Below are 13832 nucleotides of genomic sequence, written 5' to 3'. Positions count from 1 at the left end.
CTCTCAGCCAATCAGAGTCCAGCATGAGATCACAGACAGTATAGGAAATCTCTCAGCCAATCAGAGACTAGCATGAGATCACAGACAGTATAGGAAATCTCTCAGCCAATCAGAGTCCAGCATGAGATCACAGACAGTATAGGAAATCTGTCAGCCAATCAGAGTCCAGCATGAGATCACAGACAGTATAGGAAATCTCTCAGCCAGAGTCCAGCCCCAGATCACAGACAGTATAGGAAATCTCTCAGCCAATCAGAGTCCAGCCCCAGATCACAGACAGTATAGGAAATCTCTCAGCCAATCAGAGTCCAGCATGAGATCACAGACAGTATAGGAAATCTCTCAGCCAATCAGAGTCCAGCATGAGATCACAGACAGTATAGGAAATCTCTCAGCCAATCAGAGTCCAGCATGAGATCACAGACAGTATAGGAAATCTCTCAGCCAATCAGAGTCCAGCCCCAGATCACAGACAGTATAGGAAATCTCTCAGCCAATCAGAGTCCAGCATGAGATCACAGACAGTATAGGAAATCTCTCAGCCAATCAGAGTCCAGCATGAGATCACAGACAGTATAGGAAATCTCTCAGCCAATCAGAGTCCAGCATGAGATCACAGACAGTATAGGAAATCTCTCAGCCAATCAGAGTCCAGCATGAGATCACAGACAGTATAGGAAATCTCTCAGCCAATCAGAGTCCAGCATGAGATCACTGACAGTATAGGAAATCTCTCAGACAATCAGAGTCCAGCATAAGATCACAGACAGTATAGGAAATCTCTCAGCCAATCAGAGTCTAGCATGAGATCACAGACAGTATAGGAAATCTCTCAGCCAATCAGAGTCCAGCATGAGATCACAGACAGTATAGGAAATCTCTCAGCCAATCAGAGTCCAGCCCCAGATCACAGACAGTATAGGAAATCTCTCAGCCAGAGTCCAGCATGAGATCACAGACAGTATAGGAAATCTCTCAGCCAATCAGAGTCTAGCATGAGATCACAGACAGTATAGGAAATCTCTCAGCCAATCAGAGTCCAGCATGAGATCACAGACAGTATAGGAAATCTCTCAGCCAATCAGAGTCCAGCATGAGATCACAGACAGTATAGGAAGTCTCTCAGCCAATCAGAGTCCAGCATGAGATCACAGACAGTATAGGAAATCTCTCAGCCAATCAGAGTCCAGCCCCAGATCACAGACAGTATAGGAAATCTCTCAGCCAATCAGAGTCCAGCCCGAGATAACAGACAGTATAGGAAATCTCTCAGCCAATCAGAGTCCAGCATGAGATCACAGACAGTATAAGAAATCTCTCAGCCAATCAGAGTCCAGCCCGAGATCACAGACAGTATAGGAAATCTCTCAGCCAATCAGAGTCAGGCCCCAGATCACAGACAGTATAGGAAATCTCTCAGCCAATCAGAGTCCAGCATGAGATCACAGACAGTATAAGAAATATCTCAGCCAATCAGAGTCCAGCCCGAGATCACAGACAGTATAGGAAATCTCTCAGCCAATCAGAGTCCAGCATGAGATCACAGACAGTATAGGAAATCTCTCAGCCAATCAGAGTCCAGCATGAGATCACAGACAGTATAGGAAATCTCTCAGCCAATCAGAGTCCAGCCCGAGATCAAAGACATTATAGGAAATCTCTCAGCCAATCAGAGTCCAGCCCCAGATCACAGACAGTATAGGAAATCTCTCAACCAATCAGAGTCCAGCATGAGATCACAGACAGTATAGGAAATCTCTCAGCCAATCAGAGTCCAGCCCCAGATCACAGACAGTATAGGAAATCTCTCAACCAATCAGAGTCCAGCATGAGATCACAGACAGTATAGGAAATCTCTCAGCCAATCAGAGTCCAGCATGAGATCACAGACAGTATAGGAAATCACTCAGCCAATCAGAGTCCAGCATGAGATCACAGACAGTATAGGAAATCTCTCAGCCAATCAGAGTCCAGCATGAGATCACAGACAGTATAGGAAATCTCTCAGCCAATCAGAGTCCAGCCCCAGATCACAGACAGTATAGGAAATCTCTCAGCCAATCAGAGTCCAGCATGAGATCACAGACAGTATAGGAAATCTCTCAGCCAATCAGAGTCCAGCATGAGATCACAGACAGTATAGGAAATCTCTCAGCCAATCAGAGTCCAGCATGAGATCACAGACAGTATAGGAAATCTCTCAGCCAATCAGAGTCCAGCATGAGATCACAGACAGTATAGGAAATCTCTCAGCCAATCAGAGTCCAGCCCGAGATCAAAGACAGTATAGGAAATCTCTCAGCCAATCAGAGTCCAGCATGAGATCACAGACAGTATAGGAAATCTCTCAGCCAATCAGAGTCCAGCATGAGATCACAGAAAGTATAGGAAATCTCTCAGCCAATCAGAGTCTAGCATGAGATCACAGACAGTATAGGAAATCTCTCAGCCAATCAGAGTCCAGCATGAGATCACAGACAGTATAGGAAATCTCTCAGCCAATCAGAGTCCAGCATGAGATCACAGACAGTATAGGATATCTCTCAGCCAATCAGAGTCCAGCATGAGATCACAGACAGTATAGGAAATCTCTCAGCCAATCAGAGTCCAGCCCGAGATCAAAGACAGTATAGGAAATCTCTCAGCCAATCAGAGTCCAGCATGAGATCACAGACAGTATAGGAAATCTCTCAGCCAATCAGAGTCCAGCCCCAGATCACAGACAGTATAGGAAATCTCTCAGCCAATCAGAGTCCAGCATGAGATCACAGACAGTATAGGAAATCTCTCAGCCAATCAGAGACTAGCATGAGATCACAGACAGTATAGGAAATCTCTCAGCCAGAGTCCAGCATGAGATCACAGACAGTATAGGAAATCTCTCAGCCAATCAGAGTCCAGCCCCAGATCACAGACAGTATAGGAAATCTCTCAGCCAATCAGAGTCCAGCATGAGATCACAGACAGTATAGGAAATCTCTCAGCCAATCAGAGTCCAGCATGAGATCACAGACAGTATAGGAAATCTCTCAGCCAATCAGAGTCCAGCATGAGATCACAGACAGTATAGGAAATCTCTCAGCCAATCAGAGTCCAGCATGAGATCACAGACAGTATAGGAAATCTCTCAGCCAATCAGAGTCCAGCCCCAGATCACAGACAGTATAGGAAATCTCTCAGCCAGAGTCCAGCATGAGATCACAGACAGTATAGGAAATCTCTCAGCCAATCAGAGTCTAGCATGAGATCACAGACAGTATAGGAAATCTCTCAGCCAATCAGAGTCCAGCATGAGATCACAGACAGTATAGGAAATCTCTCAGCCAATCAGAGTCCAGCATGAGATCACAGACAGTATAGGAAATCTCTCAGCCAATCAGAGTCCAGCCCCAGATCACAGACAGTATAGGAAATCTCTCAGCCAATCAGAGTCCAGCCCGAGATCACAGACAGTATAGGAAATCTCTCAGCCAATCAGAGTCCAGCATGAGATCACAGACAGTATAAGAAATCTCTCAGCCAATCAGAGTCCAGCCCCAGATCACAGACAGTATAGGAAATCTCTCAGCCAATCAGAGTCCAGCATGAGATCACAGACAGTATAGGAAATCTCTCAGCCAATCAGAGTCCAGCATGAGATCACAGACAGTATAGGAAATCTCTCAGCCAATCAGAGTCCAGCATGAGATCACAGACAGTATAGGAAATCTCTCAGCCAATCAGAGTCCAGCCCCAGATCACAGACAGTATAGGAAATCTCTCAGCCAATCAGAGTCCAGCATGAGATCACAGACAGTATAGGAAATCTCTCAGCCAATCAGAGTCCAGCATGAGATCACAGACAGTATAGGAAATCTCTCAGCCAATCAGAGTCCAGCATGAGATCACAGACAGTATAGGAAATCTCTCAGCCAATCAGAGTCCAGCATGAGATCACAGACAGTATAGGAAATCTCTCAGCCAATCAGAGTCCAGCATGAGATCACAGACAGTATAGGAAATCTCTCAGCCAATCAGAGTCCAGCATAAGATCACAGACAGTATAGGAAATCTCTCAGCCAATCAGAGTCTAGCATGAGATCACAGACAGTATAGGAAATCTCTCAGCCAATCAGAGTCCAGCATGAGATCACAGACAGTATAGGAAATCTCTCAGCCAATCAGAGTCCAGCCCCAGATCACAGACAGTATAGGAAATCTCTCAGCCAGAGTCCAGCATGAGATCACAGACAGTATAGGAAATCTCTCAGCCAATCAGAGTCCAGCATGAGATCACAGACAGTATAGGAAGTCTCTCAGCCAATCAGAGTCCAGCATGAGATCACAGACAGTATAGGAAATCTCTCAGCCAATCAGAGTCCAGCCCCAGATCACAGACAGTATAGGAAATCTCTCAGCCAATCAGAGTCCAGCCCGAGATCACAGACAGTATAGGAAATCTCTCAGCCAATCAGAGTCCAGCATGAGATCACAGACAGTATAAGAAATCTCTCAGCCAATCAGAGTCCAGCCCGAGATCACAGACAGTATAGGAAATCTCTCAGCCAATCAGAGTCCAGCATGAGATCACAGACAGTATAGGAAATCTCTCAGCCAATCAGAGTCCAGCATGAGATCACAGACAGTATAGGAAATCTCTCAGCCAATCAGAGTCAGGCCCCAGATCACAGACAGTATAGGAAATCTCTCAGCCAATCAGAGTCCAGCATGAGATCACAGACAGTATAAGAAATATCTCAGCCAATCAGAGTCCAGCCCGAGATCACAGACAGTATAGGAAATCTCTCAGCCAATCAGAGTCCAGCATGAGATCACAGACAGTATAGGAAATCTCTCAGCCAATCAGAGTCCAGCATGAGATCACAGACAGTATAGGAAATCTCTCAGCCAATCAGAGTCCAGCCCGAGATCAGAGACATTATAGGAAATCTCTCAGCCAATCAGAGTCCAGCCCCAGATCACAGACAGTATAGGAAATCTCTCAACCAATCAGAGTCCAGCATGAGATCACAGACAGTATAGGAAATCTCTCAGCCAATCAGAGTCCAGCCCCAGATCTCAGACAGTATAGGAAATCTCTCAACCAATCAGAGTCCAGCATGAGATCACAGACAGTATAGGAAATCTCTCAGCCAATCAGAGTCCAGCATGAGATCACAGACAGTATAGGAAATCTCTCAACCAATCAGAGTCCAGCATGAGATCACAGAAAGTATAGGAAATCTCTCAGCCAATCAGAGTCCAGCATGAGATCACAGACAGTATAGGAAATCTCTCAGCCAGAGTCCAGCATGAGATCACAGACAGTATAGGATATCTCTCAGCCAATCAGAGTCCAGCATGAGATCACAGACAGTATAGGAAATCTCTCAGCCAATCAGAGTCCAGCCCGAGATCAAAGACAGTATAGGAAATCTCTCAGCCAATCAGAGTCCAGCATGAGATCACAGACAGTATAGGAAATCTCTCAGCCAATCAGAGTCCAGCCCCAGATCACAGACAGTATAGGAAATCTCTCAGCCAATCAGAGTCCAGCATGAGATCACAGACAGTATAGGAAATCTCTCAGCCAATCAGAGACTAGGATGAGATCACAGACAGTATAGGAAATCTCTCAGCCAGAGTCCAGCATGAGATCACAGACAGTATAGGAAATCTCTCAGCCAATCAGAGTCCAGCCCCAGATCACAGACAGTATAGGAAATCTCTCAGCCAATCAGAGTCCAGCATGAGATCACAGACAGTATAGGAAATCTCTCAGCCAATCAGAGTCCAGCATGAGATCACAGACAGTATAGGAAATCTCTCAGCCAATCAGAGTCCAGCATGAGATCACAGACAGTATAGGAAATCTCTCAGCCAATCAGAGTCCAGCCCCAGATCACAGACAGTATAGGAAATCTCTCAGCCAATCAGAGTCCAGCATGAGATCACAGACAGTATAGGAAATCTCTCAGCCAATCAGAGTCCAGCATGAGATCACAGACAGTATAGGAAATCTCTCAGCCAATCAGAGTCCAGCATGAGATCACAGACAGTATAGGAAATCTCTCAGCCAATCAGAGTCCAGCATGAGATCACAGACAGTATAGGAAATCTCTCAGCCAATCAGAGTCCAGCATGAGATCACAGACAGTATAGGAAATCTCTCAGCCAATCAGAGTCCAGCATGAGATCACAGACAGTATAAGAAATCTCTCAGCCAATCAGAGTCCAGCATGAGATCACAGACAGTATAGGAAATCTCTCAGCCAATCAGAGTCCAGCATGAGATCACAGACAGTATAGGAAATCTCTCAGCCAATCAGAGTCCAGCATGAGATCACAGACAGTATAGGAAATCTCTCAGCCAATCAGAGTCCAGCATGAGATCACAGCCAGTATAGGAAATCTCTCAGCCAATCAGAGTCCAGCATGAGATCACAGACAGTATAGGAAATCTCTCAGCCAGAGTCCAGCATGAGATCACAGACAGTATAGGAAATCTCTCAGCCAATCAGAGTCCAGCATGAGATCACAGACAGTATAGGAAATCTCTCAGCCAATCAGAGTCCAGCCCCAGATCACAGACAGTATAGGAAATCTCTCAGCCAATCAGAGTCCAGCATGAGATCACAGACAGTATAGGAAATCTCTCAGCCAATCAGAGACTAGCATGAGATCACAGACAGTATAGGAAATCTCTCAGCCAGAGTCCAGCATGAGATCACAGACAGCATAGGAAATCTCTCAGCCAATCAGAGTCCAGCCCCAGATCACAGACAGTATAGGAAATCTCTCAGCCAATCAGAGTCCAGCATGAGATCACAGACAGTATAGGAAATCTCTCAGCCAATCAGAGACTAGCATGAGATCACAGACAGTATAGGAAATCTCTCAGCCAGAGTCCAGCATGAGATCACAGACAGTATAGGAAATCTGTCAGCCAATCAGAGTCCAGCATGAGATCACAGACAGTATAGGAAATCTCTCAGCCAGAGTCCAGCCCCAGATCACAGACAGTATAGGAAATCTCTCAGCCAATCAGAGTCCAGCCCCAGATCACAGACAGTATAGGAAATCTCTCAGCCAATCAGAGTCCAGCATGAGATCACAGACAGTATAGGAAATCTCTCAGCCAATCAGAGTCCAGCATGAGATCACAGACAGTATAGGAAATCTCTCAGCCAATCAGAGTCCAGCATGAGATCACAGACAGTATAGGAAATCTCTCAGCCAATCAGAGTCCAGCATGAGATCACAGACAGTATAGGAAATCTCTCAGCCAATCAGAGTCCAGCATGAGATCACAGACAGTATAGGAAATCTCTCAGCCAATCAGAGTCTAGCATGAGATCACAGACAGTATAGGAAATCTCTCAGCCAATCAGAGTCCAGCATGAGATCACAGACAGTATAGGAAATCTCTCAGCCAATCAGAGTCCAGCCCCAGATCACAGACAGTATAGGAAATCTCTCAGCCAGAGTCCAGCATGAGATCACAGACAGTATAGGAAATCTCTCAGCCAATCAGAGTCTAGCATGAGATCACAGACAGTATAGGAAATCTCTCAGCCAATCAGAGTCCAGCATGAGATCACAGACAGTATAGGAAATCTCTCAGCCAATCAGAGTCCAGCCCCAGATCACAGACAGTATAGGAAATCTCTCAACCAATCAGAGTCCAGCATGAGATCACAGACAGTATAGGAAATCTCTCAGCCAATCAGAGTCCAGCCCCAGATCTCAGACAGTATAGGAAATCTCTCAACCAATCAGAGTCCAGCATGAGATCACAGACAGTATAGGAAATCTCTCAGCCAATCAGAGTCCAGCATGAGATCACAGACAGTATAGGAAATCTCTCAACCAATCAGAGTCCAGCATGAGATCACAGAAAGTATAGGAAATCTCTCAGCCAATCAGAGTCCAGCATGAGATCACAGACAGTATAGGAAATCTCTCAGCCAGAGTCCAGCATGAGATCACAGACAGTATAGGATATCTCTCAGCCAATCAGAGTCCAGCATGAGATCACAGACAGTATAGGAAATCTCTCAGCCAATCAGAGTCCAGCCCGAGATCAAAGACAGTATAGGAAATCTCTCAGCCAATCAGAGTCCAGCATGAGATCACAGACAGTATAGGAAATCTCTCAGCCAATCAGAGTCCAGCCCCAGATCACAGACAGTATAGGAAATCTCTCAGCCAATCAGAGTCCAGCATGAGATCACAGACAGTATAGGAAATCTCTCAGCCAATCAGAGACTAGGATGAGATCACAGACAGTATAGGAAATCTCTCAGCCAGAGTCCAGCATGAGATCACAGACAGTATAGGAAATCTCTCAGCCAATCAGAGTCCAGCCCCAGATCACAGACAGTATAGGAAATCTCTCAGCCAATCAGAGTCCAGCATGAGATCACAGACAGTATAGGAAATCTCTCAGCCAATCAGAGTCCAGCATGAGATCACAGACAGTATAGGAAATCTCTCAGCCAATCAGAGTCCAGCATGAGATCACAGACAGTATAGGAAATCTCTCAGCCAATCAGAGTCCAGCCCCAGATCACAGACAGTATAGGAAATCTCTCAGCCAATCAGAGTCCAGCATGAGATCACAGACAGTATAGGAAATCTCTCAGCCAATCAGAGTCCAGCATGAGATCACAGACAGTATAGGAAATCTCTCAGCCAATCAGAGTCCAGCATGAGATCACAGACAGTATAGGAAATCTCTCAGCCAATCAGAGTCCAGCATGAGATCACAGACAGTATAGGAAATCTCTCAGCCAATCAGAGTCCAGCATGAGATCACAGACAGTATAGGAAATCTCTCAGCCAATCAGAGTCCAGCATGAGATCACAGACAGTATAAGAAATCTCTCAGCCAATCAGAGTCCAGCATGAGATCACAGACAGTATAGGAAATCTCTCAGCCAATCAGAGTCCAGCATGAGATCACAGACAGTATAGGAAATCTCTCAGCCAATCAGAGTCCAGCATGAGATCACAGACAGTATAGGAAATCTCTCAGCCAATCAGAGTCCAGCATGAGATCACAGACAGTATAGGAAATCTCTCAGCCAATCAGAGTCCAGCATGAGATCACAGCCAGTATAGGAAATCTCTCAGCCAGAGTCCAGCATGAGATCACAGACAGTATAGGAAATCTCTCAGCCAATCAGAGTCCAGCATGAGATCACAGACAGTATAGGAAATCTCTCAGCCAATCAGAGTCCAGCCCCAGATCACAGACAGTATAGGAAATCTCTCAGCCAATCAGAGTCCAGCATGAGATCACAGACAGTATAGGAAATCTCTCAGCCAATCAGAGACTAGCATGAGATCACAGACAGTATAGGAAATCTCTCAGCCAATCAGAGTCCAGCATGAGATCACAGACAGTATAGGAAATCTCTCAGCCAATCAGAGACTAGCATGAGATCACAGACAGTATAGGAAATCTCTCAGCCAGAGTCCAGCATGAGATCACAGACAGCATAGGAAATCTCTCAGCCAATCAGAGTCCAGCCCCAGATCACAGACAGTATAGGAAATCTCTCAGCCAATCAGAGTCCAGCATGAGATCACAGACAGTATAGGAAATCTCTCAGCCAATCAGAGACTAGCATGAGATCACAGACAGTATAGGAAATCTCTCAGCCAGAGTCCAGCATGAGATCACAGACAGTATAGGAAATCTGTCAGCCAATCAGAGTCCAGCATGAGATCACAGACAGTATAGGAAATCTCTCAGCCAGAGTCCAGCCCCAGATCACAGACAGTATAGGAAATCTCTCAGCCAATCAGAGTCCAGCCCCAGATCACAGACAGTATAGGAAATCTCTCAGCCAATCAGAGTCCAGCATGAGATCACAGACAGTATAGGAAATCTCTCAGCCAATCAGAGTCCAGCATGAGATCACAGACAGTATAGGAAATCTCTCAGCCAATCAGAGTCCAGCATGAGATCACAGACAGTATAGGAAATCTCTCAGCCAATCAGAGTCCAGCATGAGATCACAGACAGTATAGGAAATCTCTCAGCCAATCAGAGTCCAGCATGAGATCACAGACAGTATAGGAAATCTCTCAGCCAATCAGAGTCTAGCATGAGATCACAGACAGTATAGGAAATCTCTCAGCCAATCAGAGTCCAGCATGAGATCACAGACAGTATAGGAAATCTCTCAGCCAATCAGAGTCCAGCCCCAGATCACAGACAGTATAGGAAATCTCTCAGCCAGAGTCCAGCATGAGATCACAGACAGTATAGGAAATCTCTCAGCCAATCAGAGTCTAGCATGAGATCACAGACAGTATAGGAAATCTCTCAGCCAATCAGAGTCCAGCATGAGATCACAGACAGTATAGGAAATCTCTCAGCCAATCAGAGTCCAGCATGAGATCACAGACAGTATAGGAAATCTCTCAGCCAATCAGAGTCCAGCATGAGATCACAGACAGTATAGGAAATCTCTCAGCCAATCAGAGTCCAGCCCCAGATCACAGACAGTATAGGAAATCTCTCAGCCAATCAGAGTCCAGCCCGAGATCACAGACAGTATAGGAAATCTCTCAGCCAATCAGAGTCCAGCATGAGATCACAGACAGTATAGGAAATCTCTCAGCCAATAAGAGTCCAGCCCGAGATCACAGACAGTATAGGAAATCTCTCAGCCAATCAGAGTCCAGCCCGAGATCAAAGACAGTATAGGAAATCTCTCAGCCAATCAGAGTCCAGCATGAGATCACAGACAGTATAAGAAATCTCTCACCCAATCAGAGTCCAGCCCGAGATCACAGACAGTATAGGAAATCTCTCAGCCAATCAGAGTCCAGCATGAGATCACAGACAGTATAGGAAATCTCTCAGCCAATCAGAGTCCAGCATGAGATCACAGACAGTATAAGAAATCTCTCAGCCAATCAGAGTCCAGCCCGAGATCACAGACAGTATAGGAAATCTCTCAGCCAATCAGAGTCCAGCCCGAGATCACAGACAGTATAGGAAATCTCTCAGCCAATCAGAGTCCAGCCCGAGATCACAGACAGTATAGGAAATCTCTCAGCCAATCAGAGTCCAGCCCCAGATCACAGACAGTATAGGAAATCTCTCAGCCAATCAGAGTCCAGCCCCAGATCACAGACAGTATAGGAAATCTCTCAGCCAATCAGAGTCCAGCCCGAGATCAAAGACAGTATAGGAAATCTCTCAGCCAATCAGAGTCCAGCATGAGATCACAGACAGTATAGGAAATCTCTCAGCCAATCAGAGTCCAGCATGAGATCACAGACAGTATAGGAAATCTCTCAGCCAATCAGAGTCCAGCATGAGATCACAGACAGTATAGGAAATCTCTCAGCCAATCAGAGTCCAGCATGAGATCAAAGACAGTATAGGAAATCTCTCAGCCAATCAGAGTCCAGCTCGAGATCACAGACAGTATAGGAAATCTCTCAGCCAATCAGAGTCCAGCTCGAGATCACAGACAGTATAGGAAATCTCTCAGCCAATCAGAGTCCAGCCCGAGATCACAGACAGTATAGGAAATCTCTCAGCCAATCAGAGTCCAGCCCGAGATCACAGACAGTATAGGAAATCTCTCAGCCAATCAGAGTCCAGCATGAGATCACAGACAGTATAGGAAATCTCTCAGCCAATCAGAGTCCAGCCCCAGATCACAGACAGTATATGAAATCTCTCAGCCAATCAGAGTCCAGCATGAGATCACAGACAGTATAGGAAATCTCTCAGCCAATCAGAGTCCAGCATGAGATCACAGACAGTATAGGAAATCTCTCAGCCAATCAGAGTCCAGCCCGAGATCAAAGACAGTATATGAAATCTCTCAGCCAATCAGAGTCCAGCATGAGATCACAGACAGTATAGGAAATCTCTCAGCCAATCAGAGTCCAGCATGAGATCACAGACAGTATAGGAAATCTCTCAGCCAATCAGAGTCCAGCATGAGATCACAGACAGTATAGGAAATCTCTCAGCCAATCAGAGTCCAGCTCGAGATCACAGACAGTATAGGAAATCTCTCAGCCAATCAGAGTCCAGCCCCAGATCACAGACAGTATAGGAAATCTCTCAGCCAATCAGAGTCCAGCCCGAGATCAAAGACAGTATAGGAAATCTCTCAGCCAATCAGAGTCCAGCATGAGATCACAGACAGTATAGGAAATCTCTCAGCCAATCAGAGTCCTCCCTGCGCTCTCTGGCCTATGGAGCCCCACACTGTGCAGTCAGCCCACCAATCACCGCTCCCTTCATTTCCGGGGCCCCCCGCTCACCTGGAAGGGCTCCAACTCCCCCCGGGGCCCCCGCACACCGGGAGCGCCTCCTGTCCGCCGCACACGTCATCCTCCATCCTCCGCCTTCTGCCGCCACCTACAGGCAGAACGTGATCATTACAGCTGAACTTCCTGCACTCCGCCGCCACCTGCTGGCAGAATGTAATCATTACATCTTAGACTACAAGAGAACCTGTCATAGCAAACTCTGCATTCTGCCCTCTGGCTGTCAGGAAATACTAATGTGCCTGGCTTCACCCGGCTTCAGTACTTCCTGTGTCACTGAACAAGCAAGCAGTCAGTGAAATCACAACATCTGATCTGCATCAGGGGCTTGGAAAGTACTGAAACCATGGGATGAGCATGACAGGCTGCCAATGAGGAGCGGTGTATCCAGAGGGGCCATGGAGGTGTCACTATATATATATATATAGACTATATCCGGTGTCCCCTCCGGTCCTCCCGACATCCGGGTGCCGGTGTAGTGTCACAGTTTGATGCCTATCACAGGATGGTGCGGAAGTGACGTTGTTGCGTACTGCGCATGCGCGATGCGCTCCAAACGCTCGCGCCGTGCGTTCCAACATAGTTTCGGCAATACAGTTCAGCGAAACCATCACATAATGTTACGGAAGTGATGTTACACACACCACAAACACGGCCACGTTGTTGCGTACTGCGCATGCGCGATGCGTTCCAAACACTTGCGCCGTGCGTTCCAACATAGTTGCGGCAATACAGTTCAGCGAAACCATCACATAATGTTACGGAAGTGAAGTTACACACAACACAAACACTGGGCCGTGCGTCACAACACTAATACTTCCCTTGTTACCTAGTAGGTTTTGCATTGCTGGGACTTGTAGTGCCTATCCTGAGCTACATGCTTCAATGTTCAGTGTCCTCATCCCTATCCCCATGCTTCAATGTTCAGTGTCCTCATCCCTATCCCCATGCTTCAATGTTCAGTGTCCATCCTTATCCCCGTGCTTCAATGTTCAGTGTCCTCATCCTTATCCCCGAGCTTCAATGTTCAGTGTCCATCCTTATCCCCGTGCTTCAATGTTCAGTGTCCTCATCCCTATCCGCGAGCTTCAATGTTCAGTGTCCTCATCCTTATCCCCGAGCTTCAATGTTCAGTGTCCATCCTTATCCCCGTGCTTCAATGTTCAGTGTCCTCATCCCTATCCGCGAGCTTCAATGTTCAGTGTCCTCATCCTTATCCCTGTGCTTCAATGTTCAGTGTCCTCATCCCTATCCCCATGCTTCAATGTTCAGTGTCCTCATCCCTATCCGCGAGCTTCAATGTTCAGTGTCCTCATCCTTATCCCCCTGCTTCAATGTTCAGGGTCCTCATCCTTATCCCCGAGCTTCAATGTTCAGTGTCCTCATCCCTATCCCCCTGCTTCAATGTTCAGTGTCCTCATCCCTATCCGCGAGCTTCAATGTTCAGTGTCCTCATCCTTATCCCCCTGCTTCGATGAGGACACTGAACATCGAAGCATGGGGATAAGGATGAGGACACTGAACATTGAAGCTTGCGGATAGGG

The 13832-nt window shown here is 46.5% G+C and overlaps 1 long non-coding RNA gene across 4 annotated transcripts in view; it reads right to left on the bottom strand.

The window, feature by feature from the left end:
• The window catches only part of LOC143934631 (uncharacterized), a 49974-nt gene extending 37217 nt beyond the window's left edge, over positions 1-12757 (bottom strand). For all 4 annotated transcript variants that reach the window (XR_013263312.1, XR_013263314.1, XR_013263315.1 and 1 more), the window contains exon 1: positions 12283-12757. This is a non-coding gene — a long non-coding RNA (uncharacterized LOC143934631). The remainder of the gene's footprint in view (positions 1-12282) is intronic.
• Positions 12758-13832: the final 1075 nt, after the last annotated feature.

The sequence above is a fragment of the Lithobates pipiens genome, unplaced genomic scaffold (genome assembly GCF_037356315.1).
Source record: "Lithobates pipiens isolate NorthernLeopardFrog02 unplaced genomic scaffold, aLitPip1_a1.2 Scaffold_27, whole genome shotgun sequence".
Taxonomy (NCBI): domain Eukaryota; kingdom Metazoa; phylum Chordata; class Amphibia; order Anura; family Ranidae; genus Lithobates; species Lithobates pipiens.
Note: the sequence above shows the minus strand (reverse complement) of the source record. Positions and strands in the feature narration are given on the sequence as shown.